This window comes from Miniopterus natalensis, chromosome 1 (assembly GCF_054644295.1).
Source record: "Miniopterus natalensis isolate mMinNat1 chromosome 1, mMinNat1.hap1, whole genome shotgun sequence".
In the NCBI taxonomy this organism is placed as follows: domain Eukaryota; kingdom Metazoa; phylum Chordata; class Mammalia; order Chiroptera; family Miniopteridae; genus Miniopterus; species Miniopterus natalensis.
The window spans coordinates 100874116-100892730 of record NC_142081.1 but is presented as its reverse complement, the minus strand read 5'-3'; the positions used below and the strand labels follow the sequence as shown (position 1 = coordinate 100892730).

Genomic DNA, 18615 nt, shown 5'->3' with positions numbered 1-18615 from the left:
TGGACAATTTGAATATCTGGATTGTTACCTGCTCTCAGGTTGTAGGTTTCAGGATTCTATGAACTTTTCTAGGGAGTTTCTCCAAAGTATTTTGAGTGAACACACAGCTTTGAGGCTATGCCTAATTAAGGACCTAGATGATATTTAAAGTCTTAATAAAATATAAACTCTAGTAATGGCACAGTGGCATTAAAATAGTTGTATATTCCTAAGAAGCTTCCCTGGGTAGGCCAGCATAAATATACCAAAAATGAGAAGGGTAGGAATATAGAGGCTGAGAAGAGCTTGTCAGTAAATTGATCAAACAATATTTACAGATTACAGCATTCATTCAACAGTATTTGTTGGGTGCCCTAGGCCCATGATAGAATCTGAGAGAATATTTATAGAAAAGCATTAACAACCACAAATAAAATTTACAGGGAAAACAAAAAGTATAAGATATAGTCTCTATGCTTAAGGAATGTGTAATTTAGTAGTCAAGCTAATGCCCATCACAGGCAGGGCATGAGCCTGTGAGGTGGGTGGACTAGCCCTTCTTGTTAATTGCAGTTCATATATCAGCATCCAAGGCCACCCTTTCCCACTGTGGCCGATGCTGCATGAAAGTCCTCAGCCCAGTGCTGTAGGCTGTCCCTGTCAGTGCCTGGAGGTGGAGAGGAGATGCTCCATGCTCTTGACCTGGTCAGCAGGAATTTGGAGAGGGGAACATTTCATAGAGAAGATGCTTTAGCTGAATTATGAGGAATTAACCACATTTGGGCTAATAGAAGAGAGAAGAAAGGAGCCGAGAGTTTCAAGCCTGGTCATGGCCTGCCAGTGGGAGAGTAAAAAGAGGGATCAGCTGTGGGAGGATGCTTCCTTCTCTCTCTTCCCTCATAGAAACCTGAGAACCCTCCAGCATCACTAGGGATTGAGGGTCTGCTACTGCTTAAGCCAAGGGCTTATCATGTGTTATCTCCTTTCATTCTGGCCACATCCCAAAGTAACATAGCTCCCCAGTCCCTTATAGGAAATACTTACGGCCAGTGCATTTTAGAATTCAGAACTGTTCAGATTTTAGAAAGGTAATTCAGGGCATATTTCACACATTAATGGCATTCCTTTTCGGGTGTGGGGCAGCATCCCATAATCAAACACATTATTACTTCTGCAGTGAAACATATGAATGTTCACATCACATAGGGTGAAAGAGACCGTATCTGCTAAGATCAAGTTGGCTGCCCAATGAGTTTTGACACTAAACTGACAAAAACATTAAAAGAAAAGGAGACAAAAACTCGTTTTTCAAAACTTTTGCTTTCAGAATTGCAGATTTATAATAGTGAAGGTTTGTTGAAAGCCTGTTCTGTGTCAGGCACTGTTCCTATTGCTTTATACTGACAACCTGACGAAATGGATGCTAATATCCTTATTTTAAAGGTGAGAAAATGGAGCCCCAGAGAAGTGGGGTAACTTGCCCAAGGCCACACAGCTAGTATGCGAAGAGTTAGGATTCCAACCTAGGCAGTCATGGCTCTCAGGACCTGATGAAGTAGATGTTACACATAAGGAATGTGAGGCCCTAAGATGTTAAATGACTACTCAGAGTCCTAAATAAAGCCACAAAAAAAGCTGAGATTTGAAGGTGCTGCTGACTCCCAGGTCTCTAGAGTACTCAGGGACTTCTCTTCAGCCTCTGTGGTTGAGAACCTAGAAAAGCTGCCCAGGGAACAGGCTCTAGTTGGCTGCTGGCCTGGGCTGCAGGCTTTCCGGCCCATGTGTTTTTGGCAGCAGGAAAATTTTCTCTTCTAACTTATTGACAAGGGGCCAGTTACTGTTTACTATGAAGTTCCTACAAGTTTTTATCATGCTCTTGTAATTTGACAGTTTCAGATGAAATAATCCAAATATTAGCCTGGGAGGCCTGTGTTGCCGACAAATGTCACGCTCTTCCCGGCTGACGAAAATCGCATTTGCTTATATTTTCAGTGATTAGGAACTTACATAGTATATGTGACCCCAGAAGAAATGTCAGCGTGTTTTCTGGATGGCTGTCTGCCTCATTCTCTGTTTCAGGTTTGAGGTTTGAGGCGAAGGCTGTTAGGGCTTAGATGTTTAAGAAACTGTTAGGTTGTTATGCTAGGCAACTGAAAACTTAATTGGAGCCAGATAACAAATAAAAAAATACTATTCAACCTTCCAACAAATATTTATTAAGCATCTACTATGTTGTAAAAGCTCTGGGACAGACACAAAGGTATAAAAACCAGGTTGGGGACCTCAAGGCTTTCACTGACAGGCTAGAGCAGCTGTTTGCAAACTATGCTTTTTTTAAAACATAAGATTCCTTTGTGCAAAATCGGTTTTAGATGGAGGTTCAGTTTGTCACACAGACAAAAGCTGAGCTGCTCTGGTTGAAGCCTCAGACATCACTATAAAAACCTGGAGATTAGATCCAAAGAGAGCCGTGGTTTTTAATCTTGGCTGGCCATTAGAGCTCTTTGCCTGCTTTTTAGAAATCTTGACACCCTGGTCACATCCCAAGCCAACATCTGAATCTCTAAGGATTATGGTTAGACATAGAAATAATCTAGCCAAAGTTGGGAGCCATGGGTCTGGAAGTGTCTTTGGAACCTCAAGGTTCCATGGAAAAGAATTTGGGAATCAAATATCGTCTAGCTGAACGCTCCAGGTTTAGTGAGCACATATCAGCATCACTTGCAGTGGGACGGGGAGCCTTGTTAAAAGTCGAGCAGTCTAGTCCCCACCGTCTCCCCTGTCTAATGGGGTTTGTTTTATAGTCTGCGGTGTGACCTAGGTAATTGCATTTAAATGATTCTGATGGACTCCGGAGTTTCAGAACAAGTGCTCCAGAAGGTCAGGAGAGGCATGCATGTAAATGTCTTCTTTATGAGGCACTGTGATGAAACAGTAACGGTAATGATAGTGGCTACCATTTTGGAGCATGTCTTCTGTGCAGACACTACACCAAATGCGTTACTTCACAGGTCCCTCAGCCCTGTGAGGCAGATATAGATTCACATTTCACAGACAGGGAAAGTGGTGTTCGGAAGAATGAAATGAACTGCTCAAGATCACCCCTTTCAGAAGCAACAGAACCAGAATTCCAAGTAGGTCTGTCGGAATCAGACACTAAAGTTCTTTAAACTGAAATGGGTATTGTTGAAATGGTTATTTTGGAAGTGAAACAGAGCACTTCCAGCAGATGTGGTCAGAAAATCTGCTTGGACGTTGGACAGGTTAAGCCACATCTTGATGGAATTTGCCAGTGAAGGCTTAAAAAGAACCTCATCTCCTCCTTGCATTGTTCAGCTCTCTTAATCAGGGTAATCTTTGCCTCTAGTCCTAGGCACCAGGGGGGTTCGAAAAATTGGCAGCACAGCCCCTGTTCTTGGGGGCTTGATACCATGGTGGTGGATGAGTAGAAAACCCATAAAACACTGCATATGGTGGGAGGCAGTAAGGATGTGACCAGAGTTCAGGAAGATGGGAATTCCTTGTGGGATGGAGCTGTCCTGGAAGACTGAACAGAGCAGGCCGGGTTTGAACCCAACCTTGGTGAATAAGTAGAATTTACTTACCTGGAATATATCTGGAAACTTTTATGGTCCACTTACTTCCATATCAGACCTTTGACTCATTAAAACACACATACACACGGCAAATCATACTCTAAAAAGCCATAGAAATCATCTCAGTATTTATTGGAATTCTCCCAATGATCCTGAGCTTATGGAAGTTACTAAACTTCTCGGAGCCTCAGGGGCTTTATCTTTCAAATGAGAGTAATAATAATATCTAGCACATGGGATTGTTGCATAAATGAAATAATAAATTTATATTGCCCCGTCCATAGAAGGTGCTCAATAAATTATAGCTCTAATTAAACTCCCATTATGGGTTTAAAGGCTGGGAGTTAGTGTGTTAGGACACAAAACAAGTCTCTACAAGTTCAAGAAGACTGAAATCATATCAAGCATCTTCTCAGACATTTACTCCATGGAATACTATGCAGATGTAAAAACGAAGGATCTCTTATCCTGTGAGACAGCATGGTGGGACCTGGAGAGTATCATGCTAAGCAAAATAAGCCAATCAGAGGAAGACAAGTATCACATGATCTTACTCATATGTGGAATCAAATGAACAAAATAAACTGATGAATAGAATAGATCCAGAGACATAGAAGCATGGAACAGAGTGATGAATCTCAGAGGGAAGGGCAGGGGCCGGGGTGGGGTGGGGAGAGATTAGCCTAAGAACTTATTTGCATATATGCATAACGATGGACACAGACAATAGTGTGGTGAAGGCCTGGGGGGAGGGGATCAATGGGGAAAAAGGAGGACATTTGTAATACTTTCAACAACAAAGATAAAACATAAAAAAGTAGAACCCCCTCAAAAAAGAGTGCCAGTTAGAACTGTGGTTCTGTAGGAAGGATCAGGTGGAGAAGGGGGGCCACACAGGAAGATGGGGAGCCAGGAGCTGCGGTCCAGTCCAGGAGGGCAGGACTCTGGGCAGCACAGCATCCCAGGGCCTGGGCACCCGGCCCTTTGCCCTCTCTTGGTGTGGCCTGCTCAGAAAAGCCCTCCATAAAGGTGGCCTTCCCTGGGATTTTTTCAGAGCAGTGGCCACCTGGGGAGGATCTAGACTGGGGGTGTTCAGCCTACAGGTCTTGGCCAGCAGATTCCATAACGGCAGTCAACCAAGTTCTCCCTCTCTTGGTGCCCAAGGCTTCATCCCTGTGGTGGCTGGAGGAGGAGGGGCGGGGGAGGAGAAGGGTGTCAGGTGAGTCTGGGAGCATGAGCAGCCATGCAGCAAACACTCCTGTGACACTGACAGCACTCCACAGTAGGAGAGCCTTTTCCCTCAGTTTCTGGAGTGGATACCTGCAGACTGGAGGGAGCTGGAAGGAGCCCCTGTTACTGCAGAACTTTCCCTTTTACAACACCAAAACCAAAACCAAATGGATTTCTTTCCATTCCTAAAACGTCTGGCAAAATCAGCATCCTGAGAGTCTCTGCTGCCCAGAGTGTAAGTACACAATCTTAGAGAAACATGCTGTAAATGTCTACTGGCCAGTTTAATTCAGCTTCCACAAAGTCAGGATATGAGGGTGTTGCCCACTCCTATTGAGGACACTGCAGGTAACCTTCTCACCACCCTGGTTGCCAGGGAGCCCGCTAACAGGCAGGCATTCCTTGCCAGTGAGCTTCCTTCCTTACGCTCTCCTACAGTGGCCAGTTTTCCTGATTGTCACACATGTGAACCAGCTGGCATCTGGGGAATGGGAAGCTTGATGCTTTAATTCAGAGCTTTTCAAGATACGGAGCACCCCCCCTACCAGCCCCAGTGAGCATTGCCTAGTCTAGAACTTCTGTCTACTGCAGACAGTGGTAGGAGGCTGGGAGATGAAAGTCACAACTGTGAAAATCACGGCCACCGTTTCCATTAGTTAGAGTGTCACATCCCTCAGGTGTCAGAAAGGTTGCAGAGAGTGGGCTTCCTGGAACCTCCTGGAGAAGGAGAGCTGGCTTCGTGCTGGGAGGAATCTGCCTACATCAGGGATGTCGTGGCAGAAGCCATGCAGACCCACAGCCCAAGAGCAGTTTGTGCTCAGTTCTCAATAACTGTTTTTCTTTGAAATATGGGTCTTATTTGTGTCCAGTCTATTAACCAGACTTTCAGATGATGAGATGGGGTCTGGGGACAGAAGCTAACACATCTTAAGACGCTGTAAATTGCATGATAGGTCAGCCCTGGACCTGACAGGTCTGGGTTCTCTGCCCAGCTCTGCCACTTGTGTCCTGCTGGCATCGCTCATTGTTTCCCTAATGGGGAAAATAACACACCTGCTTCACTGGGTTGCTGTGAATTGGATAATTCCTACAAAGTGCTCAGCATAGTGTGGAGCAACTCATAAACACTCAGTGAATGTGGCAGACTGCCTTCCGTATGCTGGGACACTGGGAGCATAGAGGTGGAGCTTATTCTTGGGGATTCAAGAGGAGTTTGCATTTCTCAGATTAGAAAGAGCTGGGAAGTACTTGGAAAGGATAGGGGATGGCAGTGTTTTGGTGGCACAGAAACAAGAAGGTCTCTTATTCTCTAGGGACTCATGCTGGTGGGGTGGGGGGGGAAGACAAGCAAACAGACATTTACAAGACCAGTGTTCAGGGCTCTCTTAAAACGGAAGCTCTGGATATGGGCATGGGATGGAAGAGAGGACTGGGGAGGCCAGGGAAAGCTTCATAGAAGAGGCGATGACTGAGCTTTGAGGAAGAAGGATTTTAGCAGAGCCCAAGAGTGAGGAGGGCACTCCCCAAAAATCGAAGTGCAGAGCAAAGTCCTGGAGGCGTGAGCGAGCCTCATGTTCTAGAAGTCAGAACCAGTCTGGTGGGGCTGGAGCACAGGCTGTGTATGAGGGAGTGTCCAAGCCAGACTGAGGAAGACCCCAGGCTCCCTTTCAGGGTGGGACTGTGGAGCAGTCCTAGGGAATTAAACTAGAAATTCTGAGAAAGCATCCCCATAAACATGGGTAACCAACTCTTCCATTTTAAAGCTAGTGTATCCAGTATGTATGGTCAGTCTAAATCTCTCCTAATGCCCTTATGATTTTCAAAATGTTTGGCTGCGCCCCATCTCACAAAGCCCATTTACTGTTTTGCTGGGGAGCAAAGACTTACCCCTCTAGTTCTGTAATAGGTCTCTTAGGTTCCCATTGTAGGTGTAACTTTTAACACAAATTTAGTGGCATAAAACAGCACATATTTATTCTCTCACAGTCTGGAAATCAGAAATCTAAAATCAAGGTGTTATAAAGGCTACATTCCTTCTGTGGTCATCAAGGGAAAATTGGGTTATTCCCTTTTCCAGCTTTTAGAAGCTGCCTGCATTCCTTGGCCCCTGGGTCTTTCCTTCTATCACCCACCCTCTTGCTTCTATCATTTCCTCTTTCACTAACTCTCATCTCCACACCTCCTTCTTAAAGAGGACCCTAGTGGTCACATCACATCCACTCATAAACAGGATCCTCTCCTCCCTCAAGATCCTTACCTTAATCTCAGCCGCAAAGTCCTTTCCTTACATAAGGTCACATTCACATGTTCCAGGGATTAGGATGTGGACACCTTGGATGGGGGGAGCATTATCCAGTCAACCATAATTGTGCTTCCATTTGGAGTCTTAAGAATACTCAAGGAATAGGACAGTTTCTGTGCCAGCAGGACCATTGGCACTTCCCCACATCACGTCTAGTTCTGTCCCCCCCAAAAGAAGAGGAGAGCCATTCTCCCCACCCTACCTTTCAGTGTTTTTTGGGCACTGGAATTAACCCAGACCAGTGCCAGTAATGAGGTTAAAGATAACAGATGCCCAAGGCAGCTGGATTGGATAAAGAGCCCTGTATCCCAAGTCCAGAGTCCAGGATCCAGCTTCCAACTCTCACCAATGTTTTCATCTTGGGCAGGTCATCTCATTTCTCTGAGCCTTAGTTTACATGTTTGTAAAATAAAGGAGGTCTATTCCATTCATTAAGGTTCTTGCTAGATATTAATGCATTATCAAGGCCCAATTGCTGTTTTAAATGTTCCCACCACCATTCTCCCATCCCGAATACTGAAAGGGGAGAAGGTGGCTGGGAGACGCAGCCCTCAGACAGGCTTTCAGTGCTCTAGACGCACTGGTTCTTCTTTCTAGACGCACAGACTTCACTACCCTTCCAATCCCTCTGGTCAGACTTCTGTCTCATAACACGAGTTTTTCTTGAAAATGTCGTCAACATATCTGACCTTCTTTTATTGGTCTCCCTTAGGCCTCGGCCCTTTCTATTGGAAGCATTCATATTTCTTACCTCGAAGAAAGCCGTGGGCTTGGAGCCATTAGATCCCACTATCATTTGCTAACTGGATGGCCTTCAGGAATCACTTAATCTAATCTATAAAATGTACATAATTATATGTCCTCTGTCTACCACAGAGGCCCATTGAGAGGGTCAAATGAGGTAATAGCTGTAAAAGTATTTCAAAAAATATAGGGCACTGTTCAAAAACAACAGAGATTACCTTATAACTGACCGTTTTATCTTCGAGTTTTAGAGCCTTGTGTCTTTTTCTGTAACTTCCTGTATGAGCGTGCATGTGTGTGTGTGCGCACGCATATGTGTGTGCGCCTGTGTATGTGTGCTCGGGCATGCATATGTGTATGCATGTATGTGTAATGTGTGTTTGCATGTGCATGTGTGCTTTTGCTTAAAAGGGCTGTTAGTTTTGAAATGGGACAGACAGGATCAAGCTTAGATCATAGGCTTTACTCACCCTTTCCTGCCACCCCAGGGAACTGTCTCTGGCTGCTGGTAGGAATCATTTGTTTTTTCAGCTCCTCCTTTCCTGCCCACTTTCTTGGAGGCTATTTGCATTTCATCATTAATAACTCTGGAGCAATATGTTATTTCTGTCCTGGGGGCCCCGGGAGCCGAGTGAGCTCCATGATTTGGGATAGGAAAACTTGTTGTTAATTAAACTTCACAAAGCCACATGCCGGTTTCCTGACCCTCAGTTGATACCTAGGGAGTCGTGTTACATACAGGGGGGCAGAACCACATGGCAAAGAGAAGGGAAATCTTTGGCCCTGTGTTTCTCCTTGGAAAACCTTCCTGGCAATCCTGGGCAGTTAGCAGAGAAGGCAGGTACATCTGTTTGAAATGTATATTTCACATTTTTGGTGTTTTTTGTTTTCCTCCTGCAAAGAAAGTTTCATTTCTTTACCTTCTGAGACAGGATTTCCACTTAGTCCCTGAATTGTTTGACAAGAAGGTACCTGTTGATGCTAACCAGATAAAAGGGGTTTTAATATGTTTTGGTTTCTAAATCGGAAACCCTATTCCTGTTCAGTGGGAGAGTTTGTAGCAGAGCAGGGCCCATTGGTATGTACATTTCTGCCTGTAGGTTAGGAAAGATTGGAGCCAGATTTTAAGCTTGAGTTACTCTGATCTCAGACAAGGCTCTAAAGAGCCCTTGTTCATTTCTTGTGGCATTTCATTAAGTGTCAGAAGTATTTCATTAGTTATCAGAACAAAGATCACATTTGCCATAAGAATGTTATGTTGAACCTCCTCCAAGTCATTCATAACTCTGGATTCCAGAAGAAAGATACGATGGGCTGTGGAAAAAGCTTGACTACAATATGTGTGTCCCAGAGGGGGGGGGGATCTCAACTTTGCATCTGGGACCCCGAGGACTCCTCCTTGGATGCACGCCTGGTGGGAGCCTGAGATGCCTTTGAGTAAGGATGGGAGGGAATGTTCCCTGCATGTGTGAGTTGTGATTTCCTTTACTCATCCTTCCTGCACACATTGTGGACTTGTTTGTATTAATAACAATCACTTTTATAGCACCTACTATGGGCCACATCATTTACATGTGCATTTGTGCCTCAAGCAGCCTCATTTTATAATTGACACTGAGCTGAGGTACAGAAGTCCCCAGTGTCCTGCTCTTACAAGGAACAGAGTAGGATCTGAATGCAGGCTTGCCTGACTCCAATGTCCGCACTCTTCCCACTGTCACTCTGAACTTATAATGTGGATCCAGGTAATTTACTTGTATGTGAGGGGGTTGTGTACAACCGCTGTGGCCTCTCTGTTTGTTCTCATGGTAAAGTGCTAACAACCTCCCTTTCTTATCCATCCATAGACCCTTTCCTGGACATGTAGTTCTTTTAACAGTAACAAGAGCAAATACAACTGATGTTTACTGAGGGTTTACTATGTAGGGAGTTGAATAATGACCCCCAAAGATATCAGAGTCTGAAAATACTAATTTATTTGGAAAAAGGACTTTGCAGATGTGATTAAGGATCTTGAGATGTGGAGATTATTCTAGGTTGTACAGGTGCACCCTAAATGCAACCATGAGTATCCTTAGAGGAGACAGGCAGAGGGAGAGCTGATACACAGATACAGAGGAGAAGGTGATGTGAAGACAGAACAGAGAGACTTGAAGATGTTCTTCTTGAAGATTGGAATGATGTGGCCACAAGCCAAGGAATACCAGCAGCCACCAGAAACTGGAAGAGGCAAGGAAACGGATTTCTTCCCTAGAGTCTCCTGAGGGAGCACAGCCCTGCCAACAACTTGATTTCAGCCCAGTGATACTGATTTTGAATTTCTGGTCTCCAGAACTGTGAGAAAATGAATTTCTGTTGTTTTAAGTCACCACGTTTGTAGTAGTTTGTTACAGCTACCCTAGGAAACTAATACACTATGTTTAAGGCTCTGAGCTAAACCTCAAAGGACTCATACATAAAGTATCAGTATTATCTCCCCCCCCCCCTTTTTTTTTATATGACAGGAACTTTGCACTTAGAGAGAGGAAGTGACGAGTCTCAGGTCTCAGAGCTGGTAGGTTATAGGATCTGAACTAGAGTCTGGCTCCAAGTTTCTTCTCTTAACCACTGTGTTATTTTCCCTTCCTGCTCCAGACTCCATTTTCACCCCAATGCCCCATAGGTCAGGCCAAGATCAAGATCAGGCCTTGCCCCTAGAGCCTTCCTTTTCCTCTTTATGGTTTGACTTCCAGGCACACATTATTGTCTTTATTCTCTCATGAATCTTTTCCATACGGAAACATTTGGTCCCCTGTGGACCAGGTGGATCCAGCAGCAGTTAAATAAGACTCCCTTTTCCTCAGTGATTAGAACATAGTTAGTTCATTGTGGGATAGTGCTGAAAACATTTCTTCCTGGATTTGGAGGGAAACAGTCATTTCCCCCCCTATTTTCCAGTAAATTTTCATTCCAAACAGTCTGTCCCTGCAATGCTTTGTGAATGGCATTTGGTATTTATAAGCTGTACTATATTGCAGCTGTTTAAGCTCCTTAAGAGCTTACCATTCATTCATTCAGTAACATTTGTTAATATTACAGTATTTATTCACATAGATTTACTAGCTTGGACAGGTTGTTTAATGTCTTTTAGACTCAGTTTTCTTAGGCAGTGATGGTTAATGGAATAACATAGATAAAACATTTGGCAGGTGTTCAGTAAATTGTTGCTACCTGAATACTGAATTTATTTAAGTACATGATGCTAAATATTTTGAGGGATGGGGTAAAACTCTAGAACAAACCTCTCTTTCCTTCAAGTAACTGAGGGTGACAGACTTATACCTAAATAACTTCCTCTAATGCTAGAGAGAAAGGTATGCCTCATTTTCACACATAATTATTATACTTAAAATATTTCATATTTATGACAAAGAAAAAAGTGAAGTGATATATGGTAAGCGGGCATATGGAAGGTGGTATAAAAATTTAGAGTTGCTGCCCTGGCCAGTGTTGCTCAGTGGTTAGAGCATCAGCCCTCATCGAAGGGCCTTGGGTTCAGTTCCCAGCCAAGGGCACATACCCGGGTTACAGGTTCAATCCCTCGCCCCAGTCAGGGTGCGTGTGGGAGGCAACCAATTGATGTGTCTCTCTCACATCAATGTTTCTTACTCTTTCTCTCCCCTTCCTCCCTTCCACTCTAACTAAAATCAATGGAAAAATATCTTTAGATGAGGGTTAACAAAAAATAAATAAATTCAGACTTGGGAGACTTCCAAAATATGAGAGAAATACCAATGCTTCCTCCATGGGCCTTTCACATAAAAGACGCTTAAGAAATGTAAGTTGCATTATAATTGTTTTTACTGTTGCAATAATGAAATCAGCAGAACTTACAGAAAATCGTTCTTCAGCTTGCTTCAGCCTGTTGGGGATCAGCCTCTGGGGCAGGGCCACTGTTTCAGGGTCCCCAGGGCAGAGGGGTTAGAAGCTCACATTTACTTAGCGCCTGCCCCAACCAGGCACTGTGCCCCACAGGTAATTTCATTTGGTTTCCCTAAACCCCTGTAGTCTTGGAGGGCTGCTCAGGTTCCGATTACAGCCCATGCCAGCAACAGGTTTGACTCCCAAGAGGGCTGCTCTCAGTTACCCTGGAGAAATGAAAGCATTTACTGTTCTTTCATGAGAAGCCAGCTCTCTCCCACTCAGCCGTGTTTGGCTGGCTGCCTCTGCAGTGACCCTCAGGTGTCAAGGTTGGAGGCTTCGTGTCTCTCACCTTTGGGATAGTGCTGCCATTATTATGGCAACCACCATTTATGGAATTGTCCACTGAGGACCAAGCCCTGGGCTAGGCACTTTGCCTGCATTATTTCATTTAATCCACGTGACAGCCAGATGACGTAGGCATTGTTATCCCTATCTTATTGCTGGGGTGAAGCATGGGGAGTGCCTTACCCATGGTTGCACAGGTAATAATACGTGGCTGATCGCCCTGTTTTCTGGAATTCCTAGATCTTTCTGCCATCTTATGTTACTACCTCTGTCCCAGTTGCTCTCTTACCCTCCTCACCTTCCAGGATGCCTGCCCAGCACAAAGGAGGGTGGGACCATCACCTCTTTGTTCTGAGTTCTCTAATACTAGCTCAGCCTTAACTGGAAATGCCTCTCTGTTGGACCTCCACGAGCTCACTTTTCACCTTTGTGTGAATTCAAACAAGATGCCTCTTTCTCTGGCCAGATTCATCTCTCCACTTGGAGGACGTACAGGATTTCAGCACCCAGATGTCCTTGTGCGATGAATAAGCTATAGGTGGCACCTCTGCAACCACTGGACACCATTGCTTTCTGTTGGTCTGAAATTGGTTCCCTTGGATGCCCACTTGTCTTATTCCACCTCTGGGCCCACACTGAATAAAGCACCTGAAGTTTAGTCCTGGAAACCCAGGGCCACTCAGATGCACAGTGAGCACTGGGATGACTTGTTTTGGGGATGACTTGGCTCATTTGCAAACACCATGCTCTAAACAAGGAGAGCATGCCTATTGGCAATTATTGGAATCAGAGTCCAAGTCATCTCCTGGGTTGTTGTCCCAGATGGACTGCGTCTGTTCTGAAGTCTGCTCTCAGTTTTATTTTAGGGGTGCATGGGGACCGCCCTGTGAACCTCACCTCCTGGGAGGCCAGTGGGTGGGTCACTGAAGACAGGTCTTCTTGAAGTTTAGCTTCCTGGTGTAAAAAGGGCCTTTTAAACTCAGAGTTGCTCCAAAACCACCTTTCTGCTTCCTTTGCTGGGTCACCTGCCTCTTGGCTCCTGGTAGTACTTCTTAATCCGTTTGTGAAAAGATTTCTTTCCTTTCTCTTAGTACAAATTCATCACTTCCCTCTGCGTCCCTCCCTCCCCGTTCCCCTTCCACCACTGATAAGCCTTTGGGATCCTTCTTCCCTAAAGGCTCAGAGTAGACCTGCCAGCTGTTTCTCACACTGGTCCTTAGATGCAGACCTTAAATACTTTATGGGGGTCAGCAGCAGAGCTGGGCAGAATGGCCAATGCTTGTGACAGTGTGAGCCACGGAGTAGGCGACCAGGAAGGCTTTTGTTTCCATCATCTTAATTTTTGTTTCCCGGAGGGGTCCGAGTTTTCCTCTTATCTTCTGTAGAAGCCGGGTCATTGACTACCTGGAGCAGCCCTGCAGCAGGTTCGATGATCTGAACTTCCCAGAAGACAGACGCCCTCAACCTAAACCCTTTGCTCACAGCCTCTTTGAACTTAGCACGTGCTGTTCTTTCTCCTCTTGGCAGGTGATTGTGATGGAGCAGGGAGGGTTTTAGAAACATGGAGCTCTCTTTCCAGTTTCAGGCTGCGGATTCCTTTCGGTCCAGCTGACCTGGGATCATGTGGCTCCTCTGTGAACACAGGTTTCTGACCTTCAGCTGCTGCTCCCTTCAGGTCTTCCTTCCCTGGAATTCGGGCTCTTTGGTCTCTAGGCTGCGAATGGCTACTGACTTTTAATTGCACCAGTTCCCTTTGCTTCCCACCCAGATATGTGGGGCTCTCCTGACTTCTCGATTATTGAAACTCAGAGCATTTTCATCTCTACTAATAGGTCCAGAGAGGTAGCCTTCACTGATCCATTGCTTAGAGATGCAGAGCAATTACACTGTGGTTTCATATGTGTTACTTCAGCAAACTTGCACAGAGTGTCTCTGGGTCAGACCCAGTGCCATATCAGGGATTATGCACACAAAATAAGAAACTGGCAAGCCTTTTCCTGAAGGACTAGAAGATTTGTGAAGGAGCCAGGGCTTTTACTCAACAATGTTACCATCTGGGCATGAGGCTGGTGATGGCCTTTGTTGATCTAAAATCTTTCTGGGAGGTTATGGCTTTTTAGTTACTGATAGTGACATTTCAGAAGAATATTTTGTCCCCAAACTATTTCTGTCCCCTCAGTTTTTGGGGCTTACAGCATATTTTGGAGGGAGTGTTTTGTGTCCAGTCATAAAGTCTGTATATTGAAGTATCGAGTGCCCTGACTTGGCTCCTCTTAGTGATTCTGCCCACACAGCAGACTCAGCTTTTGGGAGTTCTGATGGCAGATTCCTGCGTTTGCTTCTCATGATCCACCCCATATCCACAGTTACAGTTCTTAAAATTTGGTGGAAAACAGGTTAGTGTTTTTCATATAGTGAAAGCCTGTGCAAAAGGCAAAAAAAAATTTTTCATGGTATCACAAAATTATAATAAATGACAAGTGAATCTGCCTCCACTCCTGAGCCTGCTTCCCAGAGGAAATTATTGCCCAACCTTTTATTTGTCTCAGTTCAGAAATATATCCTGCATGCATACATATATACATATGCACTTTCATATATTGTATACCTTTTTTCCTTTTTAAACACAAATGGGAGCATAGCTATCCTGTGTAGCCTTCGGTGTCTGGTTGGTTTTCACTTACCTGTATTTTGGAGGCTGTTCTGTATCAGGGCACATACCTGCCTGTTCTCTTAAACAGGTTCACAGTGCTCCACCGTGTACTCTGATAGTTGCCATGATTTAACTTGCTCATTGTTCTCCTATTTAGTGATGCTTAGGTTGTATTTCAGATTTATATTTACAATCACAACTCAGATATATCTATGCAAAGTGCAATTGGTTTTTCTACAAGTAGGCATGTTCATGAGCTTCTCTTTCTGCTGCTGCCGAACTGCCAATTCCAGGAACTCGGATGCTCAGACACATCATGTTAAACATGATTGATTCAGGGCTTATACCTGGTTCAGCCGGGATTCTAGCTTTCCTCTCCCTGAGTGACCTGAATCCGCAGGTGAGGGCTTCTGTGCTGTCCTGGTGAAGGGAGGTGTCTGCTCTGCTTCACTGGTTGTCCTCTCCTTGCAACAATTGCTGCCAAAATCTCCATAAAGACCCTTTGGGGTCACCCATTGGCACTCAAGGAGGCCCTCCCCCTTTACGCCTCCCTCCCATGCCCAGGTCAGGCCCATGTGGGACCTGGGCTTCCCCACAAAGCTTGCAGGTCCCTCCTGTCCAAAACATAACCGGAGTGCCCATTGCTCCCACCTCAGGCCAAAGTGTTCTGGCCTGATCCCTGCTCACTGCCCCTCAGGTTCTCCCTCATCTGCCTGCCAGGGGAATGCTCAATTTCCTTTGGTTTGAGAAGATACACCCCGGGTCATAGCACCTTCTTCATGTTCTCTAAACTGTACCTCTGCTTTCTATGCCCCACACTTTGGCTCTTGACAGACAAAGCTTAGTTTTTCAAATTTTATCTAAAAAGACCTTTTCTCTCTCTGTGTTGATCTTTGGTGTTCTCTTCTCAGCTGTAATCAAGTTTATTCTAGAGGGGCTGTGGGGTGGGTGTGCTGGGGGAGAAGGGGTTATTGAGAGGGAGAAATGTGCTGGCTAGTTTTAACACCTTGTCCTACTAGGGCTGTTTCAGGTGTCCTGCTGGTTCAGCAGGGCTGACTGAGGGCCCTTGAGCTCACGTTTCTGTGTACCTCTGTCAGCACTTGAGACGGTAATTCCTACTTAGGATTCCTACTGCTCAGTGTCTTTCAACATGTCTATGAAAACCTCTTTAACACTGCACTTGGTCATACTAATGGATTTTGGAAAAAGCATTTCACTTGGTAGTAATTGCCATCACATCTCCTTCCCCTCTTTCCAAACTTAAAATGCTGAGTGGAATTGGGTTTGTTTCCTCAACGAGAGGGCAGAGGGAGAGAGAATGTGGCACTCCGGAGGCTGATGTAGCCTGACCCTCAGATGCAGGATCTGCATTTGTGACCAGGAGTCTGTGATGTTCACCTTCTCATTCCCTCGGGCCTGTCTTCAGTGCTCGGACTAGCCAGGTAAATTTGCCTCAAAACATTGGCTGGTAAGAGTTTAGTTTTGATATATAATGTCAGTGCAAAGTGCAAATGTAGCTTAAAGGATCCCTTCAAACCAGATGGAGATATTCATTAGATACAGTGAGACTCAATAGGTTCTTAGGTTTTCCCAACAGCCTTTTGTGCAGGGACTTCATCCACGTTGATTCTGTCAGCTCTCTCCAGTAGTAAATCATCGTCCAACCCACACGCCTCCTTCCCATCTTCCCTATGGAAGGACTGATGTCAGTTTACCTAACCACTCAACTCAGGCACCTAGCTGCAAGGGATGCCGCCTTTCTGATGCTGGAACCCCGCAATCTCAAGCTGAAGCAGTGCAAGGGGACTTCCCACTTGAGCAGGGGCAGCTGACTCACGCCCGGCCGGGCCAGCGGGTCCTGACTGCTGGGCCCCGACCGCTGGGCCCCGACCGCTGGGCCTCCACTGCTGGGCCCCCACCGCTGGGCCCCCACCGCTGGGCCCCCACCGCTGGGCCCCGACCGCTGGGCCCCCACCGCTGGGTCCCCACCGCTGGGCCCCGACCGCTGGGCCCCCACCGCTGGGCCCCGACCGCTGGGTCCCCACCGCTGGGCCCCGACTGCTGGGTCCCCACCGCTGGGCCCCGACTGCTGGGTCCCCACTGCTGGGCCCCGGCCGCTGGGCCCCGGCCGCTGGGCCCTGACCGCTGGGCCCCGACCGCTGGGCTTCCTCGCAGCCGCGTCCTGGGCTGCTGCCCTGCGGGATGCCGCGGCCCATGTGCGCTTCATGTTAGCACAGCTGAGAGAGGCTGGGCCTCTCACAGAGCCTTGACTGGGCTCTAAGGGAAAACAAAAGAGAGATACACATGCAGAGTATAAGAAATACAAACAGCCTGGCTTCCGGAGGTCAGGGTTCTCACTTCGCCTGTTCCACTCCATACTGGAAACTAAGGAAAGAGGTGTGACACCATCTTCTAGCCTCAAGCAGCTGGCAGACAGCCTTGCCTGGGTGGCTTTCCAGCTCTGACAGGTATGCACGGAGCACCACTGACCTCTTAATTCTTCCCCTTAATTCTTCCCTAGAACTTGTTAGAAATGTAGATGTTCAGACTCCACACCAGATCAGAATCAAACTTTGCATGTGGGTTTCTGCAACCATTTGAACAATATAAACAACATTTCCAGGTGACTCTGATGGTTACTTAAATTTGAGAACAACTGAGATGGAGAATATAGGAAGAATTAGAAGACCAGCTTGGGTGAGGAAAGATGCTGAATTTGGCCTTGAATGTGTTTAGTTTAAGGTGTCTGTGGGGACGTCTAGGTGAAGCTATCAAGGGGTGTACCTAGGTCCCACAGCCTCAGCATCACCTGGGAGCTTGTTACAAATGCAGAATCAGGCTCACCGGGCCTCTGGAATCAGTAGTTTGACGAGATCCCCAGGTGATTTGCGTGCATGTCACAGGTGAGAAGCAGGCTCTGGTCTAGAGGTTAGTCAGGTCTATGCGGTTGACCTTGAGGAAAAGGTTCCGGGCAGGGAAAAGAAATATGGGTGTTGTCAGTTATGGGTGATGGTTGTAGATGACACATTTCCAGGGTTCCTGTGTAGTTAGGAGACTAAATGTGGTGGTGTCTTTTCGTGAATCATCACACTGGCTGATTGGCATTAACATCACAAAGCTGCACAATATCACACATAATGAGCCCTGGATGGCAGCCAGCCTGTTGTGAGGAAAATATTTTATGTGTTTATTGCCTTTTCCAAACTGCTATTTGCAGCCATTATCTCAAGAAACAACAATTTCCCCAGACACCCATGGTAGGTCATTGGAAGACCTGGGCCTGGTACCTGATGTCAGAACCCTTACTGCTATGTTCTTGTCACTGAGCCATGCTGTGGGGCAAGGGGACTCTGTATTTCCTTATGTTGTCAGGGCTGGAAATGTGAACAAGGAGAAAAAACACGATGCTCAGTAGATGTTCATAGAAGTTGCTTGATATAGGTTTGTTAAAGGTTGTTGAAACAAATGATGGAAAACATATGATAAAAACTGCTTTCAGATTTTAAAAATGCATTCCTGTCAGTAACCTCAATTTGATCTTTCTGATATCATTGTAAGTAGATGAGACGGAAATTATTCATGCTCTCATTAAAAAGTAACAGCTTTTTTGAGATAAATTAACATACCATAAAATTCACCATTTAAAGTGTATAATTCAGTGGCTTTTCATATATTCACAATGTCCTACAACCATCATCAGTATCTAATTACAGAACATTTTCATCACCCCAAAAAGAAACCCTGTATCCTTAGCATCACTCCTTATCTCCACCCCCACCCCCCCCTCGCCCCTGGCAACATCTAATCTACTTTCTGTCTCTGTGGACTTGACTGTTCTGGACAATTCATATAAATGGAATTAT

General features: G+C 45.7%; 1 protein-coding gene across 1 annotated transcript in view; it reads left to right on the top strand.

The window, feature by feature from the left end:
- THSD4 (thrombospondin type 1 domain containing 4) overlaps nucleotides 1-18615 on the top strand; it is a 589485-nt gene that overhangs the window by 87927 nt on the left and 482943 nt on the right. The gene's annotated exons all lie outside the window — the stretch shown is intronic.